The sequence below is a fragment of the Ovis aries genome, chromosome 3 (genome assembly GCF_016772045.2).
Source record: "Ovis aries strain OAR_USU_Benz2616 breed Rambouillet chromosome 3, ARS-UI_Ramb_v3.0, whole genome shotgun sequence".
Classification (NCBI taxonomy): Eukaryota; Metazoa; Chordata; class Mammalia; order Artiodactyla; family Bovidae; genus Ovis; species Ovis aries.
In genome coordinates this window covers 97599056-97617664 of record NC_056056.1, presented here as the reverse complement: position 1 = coordinate 97617664, position 18609 = coordinate 97599056, and positions in this window count along the sequence as shown.

The following is an 18609-nucleotide window of genomic DNA, read 5'->3' as shown; positions in this document are numbered from 1 at the left end:
AATTTCATTTCGAGACCACCATCTAGAGAAGCCTTTGCTTCTAGGCAGAGCCAGTCTTCTTTTTTTTTTTTTTCTTTTTTCTAGTTGAATATATTTGACCTATAGGAAAGTGAAAGTGTTAGTTGTTCAGTCTTGTCCAACTCTTTGCGACCCCATGGAGTATACATCCTGCCAGGTTCCTCTGTCCGTGGGATTCTGTAAGCAAGAATACTGAAGTGAGTTGCCATGCCCCTCTCCAGATCATCTTCCCAACCCAGGGATCGAACCTCTCCGGCATCTCCTGCGTCTTTACCACTGAGCCACCTGGGAGGACTACTTATTCCCACAGGCCCTGTTAATGGAGACAGCTGGGTTGTATACCACTTTATACTTTTATCATGAATATATTATCTGTTTTCTTACAGCCTCACCCGCAAATTATGCTGACATAGTTTTTTTGTTTGTTTTTTGTTTGTTTGTTTGTTTGGGGTTTTTTTTTTGCTAGTTATATCTAAACGTTGTCTGACTTTGCTTTTCTTTCACCATGAAGGAGGCTGATCACCTTTTCATGAGGCCATTAAGGGCCATTTCATCTTTTCTACCAAGTGTCTGCTGAACTCTTTAGCCCACTCTGCCTTCAGGTTGTTCATCTTTTTCATCTCAGAATTTAGGATCTCTTTGCTACTAATGGTATCAGCTGCTTAGGATACCAGCTGGCCATGTTTGTCTTTTGAATTTGTGCGTGGTGGGTTCTGACCACATGGGTTTTTTTTTTATCCTTAATATACATATTTTATTTAAGTGTAATTGACTTACAGTGTTTCGGTGCACAGCAAAGTAAAGCAGTTATACATGTACACATACATTATTTTTCAGATTACTTTCCTTTATAGGTTATTACAAGATACTGACTACAGTTTCCTGCACCCTACGATAAGCCTTTGTGGGTTTTTGAGATGACACCCAGTGTCCTCCTCTGGCCAAGCCAGCACACCAGCGAGGTTCTGTGCAGAAGTCTGAGAAACTGCTACATAGACTCAGCTAAGCTGCTACAGCTGACAGCCAGGCTCAGCTCTTGGGCACTTGGCAACCTTTTGATTTCAGGAGCTGAAAACTCCACCCTTGGATCACGCTAACTGTCCCTGCTTTTGAACATGCTGAAGCCCAGTGACTAGCAGGAGTAGAGCCCTAGGATGACGGGCAGAAAGAGTGGGTCATGGCTGTCCTTTCTGCTCCACAGGAAACAGATGCCATGTTCAGGTGATGTGGAGCCCAGGGAGATGGAGGGGAACATTTCGGCCAGAGGAAGAAAGAGCATGGATATAACTGTCATCACCTCGTCCATTTCCAGCTCTACATGTGAGACCACAATTCCTAAGGTAGACCAACCTAGAGCCTATTGTACGGAGAGAAATAAGTCATAAAGAGAAAGACAGATATTGTACATTAACACATGTGTATGGAATCTAGGGGCTTCCCTGGTGGCTCAGACAATAAAGAATCCACCTACAATGCAGGATACCCGGGTTCAGTCCCTGGGTTGGGAAGATCCCCTGGAGAAGGCAATGGCACCCCACTCCAGTATTCTTGCCTGGAGAATCCCATGGACAGAGGGGCCTTGGACTACAGTCCATGGGGTCGCACAGAGTCAGACACGACTGAGGGACTTCACTTTCACTTTTCACTTTCATGCATCGGAGAAGGAAATGGCAACCCACTCCAGTGTTCTTGCCTGGAGAATCCCAGGGACGGCGGAGCCTGGTGGGCTGCTGTCTATGGGGTCGCTCAGAGTCGGACATGACTGAAGTGACTTAGCAGTAGCAGCCAGTATTCTTGCCTGGAGAACCCCATGGACAGAGAGGCCTTGGATTACGGTCCATGGGGCTGCAAAGAGTCGGACACAACTGAGCAACTAAGCACGCACGTGTGCATGGAATCTAGAAAGATGGCACTGCTGAGCCTGTCCGCAGGGCAGCAGTGGAGCCGCAGAAACTGAGAACAGACTTGTGGACACGGTGCGGGAGGGAGCGGGGGTGGTGGCGGACGAATGGAGAGGGGAGCGTGGAAACATACATCACCACGTGTGGAACAGAGAGCCAGCGGGGATTTGCCGTGTGACTCAGGGAGCTCAGCCGAGTGCTCTGTGGCAGCCTAGAGGGGTGGAATGGGGTGGGAAGACGGGAGGGAGGCTCCACGGGGAGGGGACGTATGTTCGCCTGTGGCTGATTCATGTTGATGTATGGCAGAAGCCGCCACAATATTGTAACGCAAATATCTTGCAATAAAAAGGTTTTTAAAAAGAAATGAAATCACAAGACACAGCTCCGTACTGTGTTTTAAAACCTGTGAAGCATTTTCACAGTGTCGCTCTCGCCAAGGAGGTGAGTGTGCGGGAGGCAAGTGTAAAGGACATACAGGCGGGGTCTTCTCTGGCAGTCCAGGGGCTAGGAGTTCACCTTCCAACGCAGGGAGGGTGGGTTCGAGCCCTAGCTCGAGACCTAAGATCCCACATGCCTGGTAGCCAGAAACCAAAACACAAAACAGAAGCAACACTGTAACAAATTCAATAAAGACTTTTAAAAAATTATTTTGGATTATGGGGAAAAGGAGTAAATGTTTAAAGGGGAAAAAAATAAAGGATGCAGGGGAAGATCAGAAAACCAAGGCCAGGGAAGTGCAGTGAGGCCAGCCAGGACCAGACACATCAGCCCACACTTAGAAGGACCCCGCTTGGTTCTGGACTCTGCTGTTTCGTTTTTTTGTTCTTGTTTTTGTTTTTTTAGATTTTTTATTTTTGGGAAAAAAGGCTTTACATTTCATTTTGCACAAAGCCCCACCAACCACAGAACCAGACCCATCCAAACTCCGTGTTTTCTCTCCTAAGAATTTAAGTACCAAATCAAGGTGTACTGAAGCAAGATGTGTTGAACACATTCTGTTTCAAATAGAATCGATACTTTAGGTTCTGTTTAAAAACAGTGGCCGGATGCATTGAAAACCCTGACACCCACCCCAGGGAACTCTGACCGCTTCTCCAGATTAGCCCCCAGCACTGGACCAGCAGCAGGTGGGTACCTGATGATCCCCTTAGATAATATTCTTCAGTGTCTAAAACATATGGGAAGTAGCTCCTTTGTATAAATCAGGCCAGAAGCCTTTTAAAAAACAAGCAAGCCTAGTACCGGGTTTGTTTACATAAAACGGAAAAAGGAAAATGTTTATTTTCCTGGAATTTTATTAACTTGACTATTAATATGTAGGCCATGATATGGAGCTTCCCAGTGGCACTACTGCTTAAGAACCTGCCTGCCAGTGCAGGAGATGCAGGAGACATGGGTTCCATCCCTGGGTCACAAAGATCCCCTGGAGGAGGAAATGGCAACCCACTCCAGTATTCTTGCCTGGAGAATCCCATGGACGGAGGAGCCTGGTGGGCTACACAGATCGTGGGGTCACAGAGAGTTGGACGTGACTAAGAGACTGAGCGCAGACCATCATCAGCTCAGTCCAGTCGCTCAGTCATGTCCAACTCTTTTCGACCCCATGGACTGCAGCACACCAGGCCTCCCTGTCCATCACCAGCTCCCGGAGTCCACCCAAACTCACATCCACTGAGTCGGTGATGCCATCCAACATCTCATCCTCTGTCGTCCCCTTCTCCTCCCACCTTCAATGTTTCCCAGCATCTAGGTCTTTTCCAGTGAGTCGGTTTTTCCCATCATGTGGCCAGACTATTGGAGTTTCAACTTCAGCATCAGTCCTTCCAGTGAACACCCAGGACTGATCTCCTTTAGGATGGACTGGTTGAGTCTCCTTGCAGTCCAAGGGGCTCTCAAGAGTCTTCTCCAACACCACAGTTCGAAAGTATCAGTTCTCCGGTGCTCAGCTTTCTTTACAGTCCAACTCTCACATCCATACCTGACTACTGGGAAAACCATAGTTTTGACTAGACGGATGTTTGTTGACAAAGTAATAACTCTGCTTTTTAATATGCTAAGTTGATCATAACTTTCTTTCCAAGGAATAAGCGACTTTTATTTTCATGGCTGCAATCACCATCTGCAGTGATTTTGGAGCCCAAAAAAATTAAGTCTGCCACTGTTCCCACTGTTCCCACCTTTTCCCCATCTATTTGCAATGAAGTGATGGGACCTGACGCTATGATCTTATTTCTGAATGTTGAGCTTTAAGCCAACTTTTTCACTCTCCTCTTTTACTTTCATCAAGAGGCTCTTTAGTTCTTCTTCACTTTCTGCCATAAGGGTGGTGTCATCTGCATATCTGAGGTTATTGATATTTCTCCCGGCAATCTTGATTCCAGCTTGTGCTTCCTCCAGCCCAGCATTTCTCATGATGTACTCTGCATATAAGTTAAATAAGCAGGGTGACAATATACAGCCTTGACATACTCCTTTTCCAGGTTGGAACCACTCTGTTGTCCAGTTCTAACTGTTGCTTCCTGACCTGCATACAGGTTTCTCAAGAGACAGGTCAAGTGGTCTGGTATTCCCAACTCTTGAAGAATTTTCCACAGTTTATTATGATCCAGACAGTCAAAGGCTTTGGCATAGTCAACAAAGCAGAAATAGATGTTTTTCTGGCCCTATCTTGCTTTTCCCATGATCCAGCGGATGTTGACAATTTGATCTCTGTTCCTCTGCCTTTTCTAAAACCATCTTAAACATCTGGAAGTTCACGGTTCACATAGTGTTGAAGCCTGGGCTTGGAGGATTTTGAACATCACTTTGCTAGCATGTGAGATGAGTACAATTGTGCAGTAGCTTGAGCATCTTTTGGCATTGCCTTTGTTTGAGATCGGAGTGAAAACTGACCTTTTCCAGTCTGCGGCCACTGCTGAGTTTTCCGAATTTGCTGGCATATTGAGTGCAACATTTTCACAGCATCATCTTTGAGGATTTGAAATAGCTCAACTGGAATTCCATCATCTCCACTAGCTTTGTTTGTAGTGATGCTTCCTAAGGCCCTCTTGACTTCACATGCCAGGATGTCTGGCTCTAGGTGAGTGATCACACCATTGTGATTATCTGGTTCATGAAGATCTTTTTTGTGCAGTTCTTCTGTGTACTCTTGTCACCTCTTCTTAATATCTTCTGCTTCTGTTAGGTCCATACCATTTCTTTCCTCTATTGTGCCCATCTTTTCATGAAATGCTCCCTTGGTATCTCTAATTTTCTTGAAGATATCTCTAGTCTTTCCCATTCTATTGTTTTGCTCTGTTTATTTGCACTGAGGAAGGCTTTCTTATCTCTCTTTGCTATTCTTTGGAACTTGCATTCAAATGGGTACATCCTTCCTTTTCTCCTCTGCTTTACTTTTCACAGCTATTTGTAAGGCCTCCCCAGACAGCCATTTTGCTTTTTGGCATTTCTGTTCCATGGGGATGGTCTTGATCCCTGTCTCCTGTATAATGTCATGAATCTCCATCCATAGTTCATCAGGCACTCTGTCTATCAGATCTAGTCCCTTAAATCTATTTCTCACTTCTACTGTGTAATCATAAGGGATTTGATTTAGGTCATACCTGAATGGTCTAGTGGTTTTCCTACTTTCTTCAACTTAAGTTTGAATTTGGCAATAAGGAGTTCATGTTCTGAGCACAGTCAGCTCCCAGTCTTGTTTTTGCTGACTATATAGAGCTTCTCCATCTTTGGCTGCAAAGAATATAATCAATTTGATTTCAGTGTTGACCATCTGGTGATGTCCATGTGTAAAGTCTTCTCTTGTGTTGTTGGAACAGAATGATCTCTGTTCGTTTCCAAGGCAAATCATTCAATATCACAGTAATCCAAGTCTATGCCCCAACCAGTAATGCTGAAGAAGCTGAAATTGAATGATTCTATGAAGACCTACAAGACCTTTTAGAACTAACACCCCAAAAAGGTGTCCTTTTCATTATAGGGGACTGGAATGCAAAAGTAGGAAGTCAAGAAACACCTGGAGTAACAGGCAAATTTGACCTTGGAGTACAGACAAAGCAGAGCAAAGACTAATAGAGTTTTGCCAAGAAAATGCACTGGTCATAGCAAAACCCTCTTCCAACAACAAAAGAAGCCTGTCTCTACACATGGACAGACCATCATATGGAGCTCTAAAATCTTTTTTTAAATAAAGAACCATATATGAAAGCCATGTTTGTGTTCATAAGATTTAATCAACCACCCCCAACTCACTCCCCTCCCCTCACCTTACCAGTGAGCTAGGAGAGTCCTTGCCACTTTGAAAGCTACCTGACATGACAGGGAGACCTAGAGAAGTCTGACTGTCATCTTAAGATCATAAAAGCTTTCCACTTACAGTGTAGGTCTAATTTTTCTCCAAAAATGTGTATAGGTTGCAATCTAACATTTGAAAATTCACTGAGTAATTACTTTAAAGATGACAAAAGAAAAAAAAAATGAGAGAGAAAATGATCACCATCAGCTAAAGATTTTATTTTATTTTATTTTATTTTATTTTTAGCTAAAGATTTTAAAAGCCCAATCGATGGGTCAACTTAAAACCCAGGTTGTGATGGGTCACAACCTAAAAGCTGAGAGTTAGGCTTCAGGACTTCAAGCCCAGGACACAGCATCTCAAGTGACTCTGAGAGGAGGTGAGGGGAGGAGCCAGGTTATATAGAAGTTTTGTAATAGAAGGCAGGTAGTCTGAACATCGAAAGATTATTGTTATTTAAAGAAAGCCAGAATTCCCAACTGAAGGAATTTAGCTGTTTTCTATGTGTGGGGAGATGCAAGAGTCTGGGCTCACTGAAGTCATTCCTTTGACATCAAAGAAACCCTGGGCCAGTAGGCCATGTTTTTTTTACATCCTGACCTCCCTTGGGGCTCACGGTAGGGAGTGGCTGCTAGATGGCAGGTATTCTTCTCCTTCCTGAGTGCCCTTAGAGCTCACTAGCTCACCTTCAGTTCAGTTTAGTCGCTTAGTCGTGTCCGACTCTTTGCGACCCCATGAATCGCAGCACGCCAGGCCTCCCTGTCCATCACCAACTTCTGGAGTTCATTCAGATTCACGTCCATCGAGTTAGTGATGCCATCCAGCCAACTCATCCTCTGTCGTCCCCTTCTCCTCCTGTCCCCAATCCCTCCCAGCATCAGAGTCTTTTCCAGTGAGTCAACTCTTTGCATGAGGTGGAGGGCTGAAATAGCTGATGACTGTGACATCCTTGTTTGCTGATATGGCAGGAAATATTCCATTTCTCAGATGTATAGTTGCTTATTCCAAAAACATTTTCTATGTTCTAGACCCTTAACTAAACACTGAGATTCAGAAAGAATATCAATATAAAATATCTCCTAGTAAATATAACTGAGTGGGTCCTAACAACCTATAGAATATATCAAGGGTCCATTTTTTTCTTTGCTATCCTGAGCAATATGCTAAAACAGTGTATAAATTTGAAAAGAGAGGAAAAGGCTTGCTAACAGCCATGAGTTGAAACAGTGTGATGACCAATTCAACCAGTTTCTTAAGTCGATTAGAGAAGATCTTTAAGATATCCAATTTGATGTATTATTCACTTGGGAATTAACAGAGAATGGATCTTGATATAAATTCCTCTAGGTTTTATTATATTGACATTTCAGTGGATAGATAATTCATAGAACCCCTGGGTATGTTAACTATCAAGGATGCTATTGATCCTATCAGCAGTATTAGCTTGCAATTTTCCCTCATAACTATTTATGCAGCACCCCACGATTTGTAATTCAGCAGGAATCATTGTCTGTGACTGTTGCAATTTGCTTTCCATAGAGTACGGAGAATGTGTCCCGAAACGAGGCTTGATTTTAAGCCCAAAGATTTGGGGTTTTGTTTTAGGAAATCAGAGAGTTGATCAAGGAAGTTTTAGAATTAGAAGTCATCGTTAAGAATGAGAAGGAAACATTAGTCTTTTATTAGTTTCGTGAGGTGGATCAGAGATAAGCAGTGGCAAAGTGGGAGAATGCAGATAAAATCAGAGCATTTCCATGAGGGCAGAGTGAGAGGAAATGAGCAGGAACCCGATGCTTGAACAAAGTTGTCTCTTACTTTTCCTTGATCGCAAGGCTGCTGGCTCCTCTGGGAGCTGCTGCTGCATTTTTGCAGACGAGGACACAGGGCCGGGATCTGGGAGCCATGTTGAGGGAGAATTTCGGCTTTCCGGGCTTAGGTGAGGGATAGCAGCATCAAGGTGATGACACAAAACGTGCTCAGTGACTTTTCGCTGTCTCTGGTGAGGACCAAATGAAAGGAAATGGACTTAGAAGGATATTGAAGCTCAGAAGTGATGCAGAACGGGAGAGGTGTGTTCACAGTTCAAGGTGCATGCCTAGGAAGCTTCAGGATGCTCTGAGGCAGGGGTCCCCAACCTCCAGGATCTAACACTTGATGATCTGAGGTGGGAATAATATAATAATAGAGATAAAGTGCACAATAAATGTAACATGCTTGTATCATCCCCCAAAACCATCCTCCCCACGCCCCCAGTCTGTGGAAAAATTGTCTTCCATGAAACCACTCTCTGGTGCCAACAAGGTTGGGGACCAGTCCTCTTGGGGATTGGACAGGAATGCACTGATTTAGGTCTTCACGACTGGGGATAGCAAAAATCCCAGAGCTATAACTCATGTTCTTGCTGAAACTTTGTCTCCGAGATAACGGGTTCCCACTCACAGAAGCCTGTCAGTGTATTTAAAGCAAAGGTAACGTGAAAGTCTGCACCGCAGGGCAGCCGGCCACGAGCACACACAGTGGCCTTGTTCTCCTGCAGCTTGAATTGGTCCAAGAACATGACACCTCCTGGCTACATAGGACCAGCGTGTGTTCGCATATCAGAGTCCACCTGGACCAGGGCTCACAGATGCCTGCCCTTTGTATAGCATGGCTCAGTGGAGAGACATCTGACAAAGCCTCATCAGGGATGTTATTTCCCTTCCCTGCACACTCCTGCTAGAACAGAGAGGCAAGACACCGTTAACATTTGCTTTCTTAATCTAAGGGATGCACGGAGCCCCTTGTCTTGTAATACACAGTCTGTCTCATTCATAAAGTCTTGTCCTGGGAAATGCCTCATTCATTTCTGCAGAAGCCCCGCAGTTGGGTGAGCAAGGGCATTGAAAACCTTGGGAGCTGGAGGACAATAGTGGAGTCTTGGCAGCAGCTCCAAGGCTGCTCTAGCAACGTGCGCCAACGCCAGGGAGCAGATAAACGCCACGGTTGTTTACTGGTCTCTCTGGAGCAAAAGCATCTCTTTGCCTGGAATAGAGATGCCAGATCCTAGGGACCCCAGATAGGAAACGATGAGCTTCGCCGCAGATGGGCACGAAGCCGTGGACTGCAGGACAGTGGGGCATTCTGCCTGAAAGCACTTGCTGTTCAGAGAGCAGACAGGGGCTGTGGGACCCGGCTGTTGGTCAAGGGTGAGCCGTCTGCCTCTCCCACTGGGTATTACACGGGGGTACCACCGCATGCTCCCAGGAGAGCTGACCTCCTCGTTCTCTGCCACCAAAGATACACGGCTCTCTTTCAGAATCTCATCACAGGCAACTTCCATCTTTCCAGTGTGGCCCATGTTAGTAATTGCAAAATAATAAACATGACAAAATTCAGATTGATAGAGCACCCGACATCGGTCCTGGGGTGGAGAGAGCCTTGTGGAATCTGAAGCCTAATAGATCTGTGTGTATTTCTCCCACGGCCACATAATGTGACTGATTTACAGGAGTTTAACTCAAGTGTTAATCTGACAGTGACGGAGAGCTCCTCGCCCGAGCGTCACTTGCACTATCATATTAGTTGCCTCCTCTATTAAAGCAGCGCGGTCGATAATTGGGATGCTTGTACATCTAGTGGTTCTGACAAGTCTCTCCCCGAGTCGCAGATGGGCGGTCTGGCTCTCTGCTCAGCCCAACGGCAGCCCATCCTTTCCACTGAGAAAGGATTGTTCTCCTTGCATTGTGGAACAAGGGCAGTTCAAGGAAAGCGAGACTGTGCGTGGCTACCTGCTGGCGTGGAGTAAAATAAGATGGACATGATACTGGGCTGGGAGGACAATTAAATCTATTTTGCACCAATGTGTGGCCGGACAGATGACTTTCCACATGGCAGAGCTTTATGATCTTTAAGGTAGACTGAACTAATAGATTGGTGTGGAACGCGCTGAAGTTACCAAGGATGAGAAAGCAGACAGGAGTGCATTTGAACTGCAGGTTTCTCATATGGTCCGCGCCCTGCTGAGTTTTTATAGTTCCTGGCTTTCAAAAAGCCTGTTTCAAAGAGGTTTGCGCTAGACTGGGCATGCAGTTTTGCTCTGCAGATATTGTCGCTACCGATTTAGTGGAATGCAATTAGGAAGCCTAAATTAAGTGGTAATGGAGAACCAGCTCTTGAAACTGGGGTTTCCACGGCAACCACTGCTTACAATACAGCCTTCAGTTAGTTTTCCCACTTTATCTGCAAAATGCACAATTGAGCTTTAAAACAGCTCGGCGCTGGAAAACGCACTGTAAACAACTGTTTGCAATGAGAGTTTTACACTGTCTTTAAATACAACAAACTATCACATAAAATTGGCTTGTCCGCACTCATAAAGCAAAATCTGAGTTGCCAATTGGTGAGTGATTTTTTTTAAGGTATTATTCTTTTTCCCCATTGGGGGGCTGGTTTTGAATGCAAGACGTCATGAGTCATCAGGTCTCTTAACGGTGGTCATTCCTGCTCCCCTGACAATCTTCAGATCCCAACAGGCCCTCGATAAAATGCATTTTTCATGCCAGCAAATGCAGAGTTGACTTAAGTAAATACACAGTGCTCTCCTTCCCAAGTTTCCTTTCATATTTTGATAACATTTCCAAGATTTTTCTTGCATTTCCTCTTTGCAACATGTAGCCTCTCCAGGCTTTCATGTTTACTGACTTGTGTTTGGATTACTTTCTTTTGTAATTTTTTTTAAAAAAAAACTTTAAAATTTTTTTTTAATTAAAAAGAAATTTTTAAAATTTTATTGGAGTGTAGTTGCTTTACAGTGTTGAGTTAGAGTCTAAAGTACAGCAAAGTGAATCAGTTATGCATACACATATATGCCTCTTTTTTATATTTCCTTCCGGTTTAGGTCACCAGAGAGCTCAGAGTAGAGTTAGTTCCCTGTGGTAAACAGTAGGTTCCTGTTGGTTATCTATTCTACACATAGTATCAATAGCGTGCATGTCAATACTAATCTCCTAATTCATCCCATTTCCCTCTTCCCCCTTGGTATTCATAGTTTCTTCTTTATATCTGTGTTTCTACTTCTGCTTTGTAAATATTTAATAAGATCGTCTATACCAATTTTCTCAGATTCCTCATATACGCATTAATATATGCTATTTGGTTTCCTTTCTAGCCTCTTAAAGCTCAAGCTCCATCTCTCCATACATTCAAGGGTTAACCATCTTGGAACTTCTTGTGCCAACATAGGTAGATACGACAAAGTTCAAAGAGAATATCAAAGTAGGTGTATTTTTAAACACATGGGTGTTTAGCCATGGAGAATTTGTACTTCCGTAAACTCCCGTTTCTTTCAGAGTAAGGAATCCATATTTTATTATAGGGCTGTCACATTTGTTCAGGGGTATTAGGAATACACATAAACACACATAGACGAATGAAGTGTTTTAGTAGGGAAAAAGTTAAATTGGGTTCCACAAAGAGGAAGAGAATATGGGATGAAATTTGGGGTCTCCTAGCTGGAGCCCTCTGTTTAATTGCCAGTCGTAACAGGATGAGCAACGGAACATGTCCGGACAGATCCAGACAGCTGGGGAAAACTCATGACTCCTGAGCAGCACAGACGGTCTCATTTCTCCCGGCAGCTGAAGCTCTGTCCCGGTTGTCGTGTTACACGTGTGCTATTTTCACCAGGAGAACACGCAGAGAGGGGCAGCAATCTTGTGTGTGTCATTAGAGTGCTTCCCATTTATGAGGCTTTAGGTGTCAGCGGTCGTTTCTGCCTCTCCGTCTGATGTATTCACCGCAGCCCTGCTTCTCCAGGTGGGGAGCGTGTCCTTCCCAGCCAGCCCGGACCTTCCGAGTGCAGCCTGGCTCTTTGAATTCTGACTTATTGCAGTCTGCAGTGCTGACCTAAAGCGGATTTAGGTGGTACCGGTGCTTTATAGAAAACTGTTTTTCTCACTCCTCAGGACGACTGTAGAAACGGGTTCTACCATTTCCACAGTTTTAGAATGTAACTGTTGAATAAGCCAAAGAATCCTCTAAAAAAATGGGGGCCGATAATTTAACAAGGCTTGTAGTATTTTGAAAAGGATTTTTGCGGCCTATCCTGACATTTTTGTAAACTCAACCAGAGCTTCATTGTAGCTCTTTGTTATGAAAATATGTCTGTCAACTTAAATCTTTAAGAATCGAAACTGGAGAAATTGTATGCATCCTTTTGTTCAGTCACTGATAAACTTGAGAGATATTATGCAACTGCCAATGAGACACTGTTTACCTTAAATCATGCCTTAAACTGCAAATGTTAATCCAACGGGCTTTAAATTAAAATCTTCCATGGAGAAGGAAATGGCAGCCCACTCCAATATTCTTGCCTGGAAAATCCCATGGACAGAGGAGCCTGGCAGGCTATAGTCCATGGGGTCACAAAAAAGTCAGTTGTTTGAGCAACTTAGCAAAAACACGTGGGGAGAACCTTGAAGTAGACCTGTGGTCACCACTCTTGGTCAGCATCTTTCAACATAGCTGGTACTTTCTCCAAAATCAAAAGGACACATGGAATTCTCCTCCTCTGGCAACAATCTGCATGCTGATGTGTACGTGCCCAATTCTGTCAGAAAAATCTTTGGATCAAAGAGGAGGTTTCTGTGTAAGGACACTTGCATCCGTGCACGCCTCACTCGTGTCTGACTCATGTGACGCCGTGGACCATAGCCCACCAGGCTCCTCTGTCCATGGGATTCTCCAGGCAAGAATACCGGAGTGGGTTACCATGCCCTCCTCCAGGGGATCTTCCCCACCCAGGGATAGAACCTCCCGTCTTTTGTGTCTCCTGTACTGGCAGGCTGAGTCCTTTACCACTAGCGCCACCTGGATTGATAAAGGAATAGCTTAGCAGATGCCAAAACTATGTTTTTTGAAAACTGCACTTTTAGACTAAACATAACTTCACTGATTTGCTCTTTCCAGGGAGCAGATTTTAATTCATGTCTCAAAGGCTACATCACAGCAAAGGTCACATGAAATCAGAAGGTCCCAGAGCACTTTACTACAGAGCTCTCCTCCTTACTGTGCAAAAAAACCCCACACACTCTAGGATCAGGGTGCCAGGGACCCCCAGGGACCTACCTTACACATGTCTGCCTATGAGCACACACCCCTTCTTCCCTGGGAAGAATGGTAACCACAACCGTTCAGCTCCTGCCCAGCTTCCAGCCCTAGCAAATCATGCCCTGAAAAGAAAAGCATCACCACCAAATTCTTATAAAGTTACGATTATCCCCTTTAACTCTTTTAATTTCCTTCTTCTACTACTTAAACTTTAATTTCAGATATCTTCTATATAACACGGAAGTCACGTTCCGGACTGAATGAAAAGGAAAATTAACTTGAAGCATAGGATGGACATTTTTTGCCTTATATTGCATCTTAATAAGTCAAAGTCAACCTGAATAATTGGGATATCTCTACTTTTCTACTTTAAGTCACAACTTACATTTTACTTCCGATTGGTGTTATTTTAATTAGGGTAATGAATATTTCACATTTTCTTATGAGGGCAGCACGCATTAAACTGTGCTAGGGAAGTTCTATTGGATCTTTGTGGCTCATTTCAGTTTTGAGGATTAACTGTGTGTTTCATCTTTTAATGAATATATAAGTGCTGAATTTATTTTGGAAACTATGGCTAAGTTATTGTGTCAAATTATTATATTTCATTCTGTCTCCACTGACGGGGAAGAGGGTGCTGAGGGTGGATGTGCAAATTTTTTCTTAAGCTGTGTTCTTTTTATGTATGTAAAGAGCCCAAAGGTTAAAGCATATAAAAATGCTGTCTGCCATGAACCTGAGAAATTGAAGTAAATATGGTCGGTAAAAGAAGATGATCTCGTGTTTTGATTACACAGAAATGCCTTTGTAGTCCTTTTCTTTCAGGTGAAATAAACATCTATGCAATAAGCATAATAAATATGTTTCTAAGCACGGTGTATTATAATTGTAATTAGCTCTGCCTCTTACAAGGTGGCAGGCATCAGATTACGTCTAATTACTCCCAAGCAGTTCACTGGTTTCCTATTTTTGTGCAAAGTCTCACAATACATCTATACAACCATAAAGACACTTATGCCTTATACTGAGGGCTCTATGGGCAACTTGCATTCTTGTTCTTTATATCTGAGGGGAAAATGAGGGTGAGCATCATCACAGATCTCCTTTACATCAGACAGTCTGTGCAGACTGGAGAATCAAAGCCTGATAGACTGGCAGATATTCAGCAATAAATTCTTGTGTTTATAGACTTTTTCTTGACAAAATAGCTGGTGATGCCATAGAAATTGATTATTTGTGATGTTCTTATCACTGCTTAAAATATCTAATTACTTTTACACCACAGATTTGGATTTGACTCTCTGAAAACAGAGAAACTAATAAAGTCTTTTAACTGGACAGACCGTCCCAGGGCACAAGGTGGTGTTGATAGGGAATCTGACCTGAACAAATGGCATTGTATTTCATTTCAGTGAAATTTAAGATCTCAGAAATTAAGACACAGCTGAGTTTTCTATGCTTCAAAAGTTTCTTTCATTTTCTGGTCTTCTTTAAATTTTCATTTTTAAAATTTTTAATTGGAGGATAATTGGGGTTTTCCTGGTGGCTCAGTGGTAAAGAACCAATGGGCCAATGCAGGAGATGTGGGCTCAATCCGTGGGTCGGAAAGATCCCCTGGAGAAGAGAATAGCAACCCCCTCCAGTATTGTTGCCTGGAGAATCCCATGGACAGAGGAGCCTGGCATGCTACAGTCTGTGGTATCACAAAGAGTAGGACATGACTTAGCAACTAAATAACAACAAAATTACTTTGCGATGTTGTGTTTGTTTTCTGCTGTACAACAACGTGAATCAGCTATGTGTATACATTTGCCCCTCCCTCCTGAGCCTCCCTCCCCCACCACGTCCAACCCCACCTCCCACCATCCAGGTCATCACAGAACACTGAGCTGAGCTTCCTGTGCTTTACAGCAAAACGTTTCTTTTAATAAAGACTTTATACCCAATAGAAAGTGCTCATAGTGTATCAGTCAGTTCAGTTCAGTCGTTCAGTCGTGTCGGACTCTTTGCCACCCCATGAATCGCAGAACACCAGGCCTCCCTGTCCATCACCAACTCCCGTAGTTCACTCAGATTCACATCCATCCAGTCAGTGATACCACCCAGCCATCTCATCCTCTGTCGTCCCCTTCTCCTCCTGCCCCCAATCCCTCCCAGCATCAGTGTCTTTTCCAATGAGTCAACTCTTCGCATGAGGTGGCCAAAGTACTGGAGTTTCAGCTTTAGCATCAGTCCTTCCAAAGAAATCCCAGGGTTGATCTCCTTCAGGATGGACTGGTTGGATCTCCTTGCAGTCCAAGGGACTCTCAAGAGTCTTCAACACCACAGTTCAAAAGCATCAATTCTTCGGCACTCAGCTTTCTTCACAGTCCAACTCTCACATCCATACATGACTACTGGGAAAACCATAGCCTTGACTAGACGGACCTTAGTCAGCAAAGTAATATCTCTGCTTTTGAATATGCTATCTAGGTTGGTCATAACTTTTCTTCCAAGGAGTAAGCGTCTTTTAATTTCATGGCTGCAGTCACCATCTACAGTGATTTTGGAGCTCAAAAAAATAAAGTCTGACACTGTTTCCCCATCTATTTCCCATGAAGTGATGGGACCAGATGCCATGATCTTCGTTTTCTGAATGGTGAGCTTTAAGCCAACTTTTTCACTCTCCTCTTTCACTTTCATCAAGAGACTTTTTAGTTCCTCTTCACTTTCTGCCATAAGGGTGGTGTCATCTGCATATCTGAGGTTATTGATATTTCTCCCGGCAATCTTGATTCCAGCTTGTGCTTCTTCCAGCCCAGCGTTTCTCATGATGTACTCTGTGTAGAAGTTAAATAAGCAGGGTGACAATATACAGCCTTGACGTATTCCTTTTCCTATTTGGAACCAGTCTGTTGTTCCATGTCCAGTTCTAACTGTTGCTTCCTGACCTGCATATAGGTTTCTCAAGAGGCAGATCAGGTGGTCTGGTATTCCCATCTCTTTCAGAATTTTCCACAGTTTATTGTGATCCACATAGTCATAGTGTATGGCATTACTTAAAACACATGGACATTTCTAAATGTATTTTCCATAGATATAACATACCCTATAATGTTTATTTTAATTAGCACACGGTAAAGTGACTTGGGATTCTGTGGATGATCTTAAATGAATATAGAAGTTAACACAATTAAAAACCTAATTAAAATGAAAGACAGAAAGGTAGGTGAAAAGGACTAATCTTCCAGAAAAAAAAGAACAAGATCACAGAGCCATAATCTAATATCAATAGTTGTTGTTTAGTTGCTAAGTCATGTCTGACTCTTTGCAACCCCATGGACTGCAGCCCATCAGGCTCCTGTGTCCATGGGATTTCCCAGGCAAGAATACTGGAGTGAGTTGCCATTTCCTTCTCCAGGGGATCTTCCCAGTCCAGGGATCGAACCTGCATCTCCTGCATTGGCAGGCGGATTCTTTACCACTGAGTCACCAGGGAAGCCCATCCTGATTGTAACTACACTTAATTATCCAATTTAACAGTTCTAGATATTACTTGCTGTCTTGATTACATAACAATATATTAATTCATAACTAAATATTATTTCAATACCTTTAGACAAGCCTTGTTTTTAGAGCAGCATATGCCAAAGGCATTGGGTGCCCCAGTATTCTAAGTTGATGGTCTTGACTTACAGTGGTCTAACAATCAGGATATATCTTAACCACTCAGTCATGTCCAACTTTTTGCAGCCCCATAGACTGTAGCCCACCAGGCTCCTCTGTCCATGAGATTTTCCAGGCAAGAAATATTGGAGTGGGTAGCCATTCCCTTCTTCAGGGGATCTTCCCAACCCAGGGATCAAACCCAGGTCTCCTTCACTGCAGGCAGATTCTTTACTGTCTGAACTACCAATTAGGGGTTGAATTGAACCAACTGCCTTCTGTCCTAGTTGGAAATAGCTCTATCGATCCTTCAGCCTGAGCATGTCTGCCTTGATAAGCTCAGAGGAAATTTTTATTCTTGCTAAAAGTTCATAGATGAATTCCTTAGGTGAGCCTTCCTAAAACATAGTGCCAAGCTAAGCCTGCCTCCACCTTCCTTACCCGTATTACTCTGCCAACCTAGGACCCTCTCAGCAAATCTTCTTCTCTTCTTTTATCCTTAAGTAAAGGGTAGTCGATCTACGATGTTAATTTCTGCTGTACAGCAAAGTGATTCAGTTATCATATACATTCTTTTCCATTGTGGTTGCTCACAAGATACTGAATAGAGTGCCCTGTGCTCTCCAGTGGGACCTCCAGTTTATCCATCCTCTACGTAATAGTTTGCACCTGCTCACCCGTGCCTCCCACTCCATCCCTCCTTCACCCCCCTGCTTGGCGATCACGGGTCCGTCCTCTATGTCTGCAAGTCTGCTTCTGTCTCATAGGGAAGTTCATTTTGCCACATTTTAGATTCCACAGACCAGCAGCATCATTCGGTATTTGTCTCCCGAGGACTCGCTTCACTTAGCATGGTCGTCTCTAGGCGCATCCCTGTTGCTGCAGATGGCACTGCTTCATTTTTGTGGCCAAGCAGCATTTCGTCGTATATAAGTGCCTCATCTTTGTGCCACATCCGCTCCTCTGTCGATGGACATTTAAGTTGCTTCCGTGTCTTGGCTGCTGTGAATAGTGCCGCTATGAACATAGAGGTGCAGATATCTTTTCGAATTATGGTTTTGTCCCACAAACACTGATCATCTCACAGTTTCTGAGGCTCAGGCATCCAGGATGGAGTTGGCTGGCCAGGTCTAGCTCCAGATGTCTCATGAGGACACAGTTGCTGCGTCCACTGATGGCTTGTCCGGGGCAGAGGACCAGCTCCCATGCACACCCAGGTGCTGTGGGCTCAAGTCGTGCCCTGGCTGTTCACAGAGGCCTCAGTGCCACACTGCCTGGCCTTCCCCACAGGACTGCTGGCCACAGAGCGGCTGGTTTCACACCCCATCCGATGATCCAAGAAAGAGCAGGTGACCGTGATGGAAACCACAGTGTCTTAGACACAAGTCTCAGAATTGGCCACCATCACTCTCCTGGGGTCTATTGCTCATGCAGACCCACCCTGATGCCAACTCTCCACAAGCCTAGGGCACCACCATGAGGTGGGGCTCGTCGGGGGCAGTCCTAGGGCCTGACGAGTGCTCCAACTTTTCATTTTGCTGAATCTTTTATTAATATCTGATGTCAAAATTGCTTCATAAATACAGATGAAACTAATTATAAAATGCTAAAATATAATACTGATATGTGAGCAATATTCCACCTTAATTTCATACAGCTGAAAAA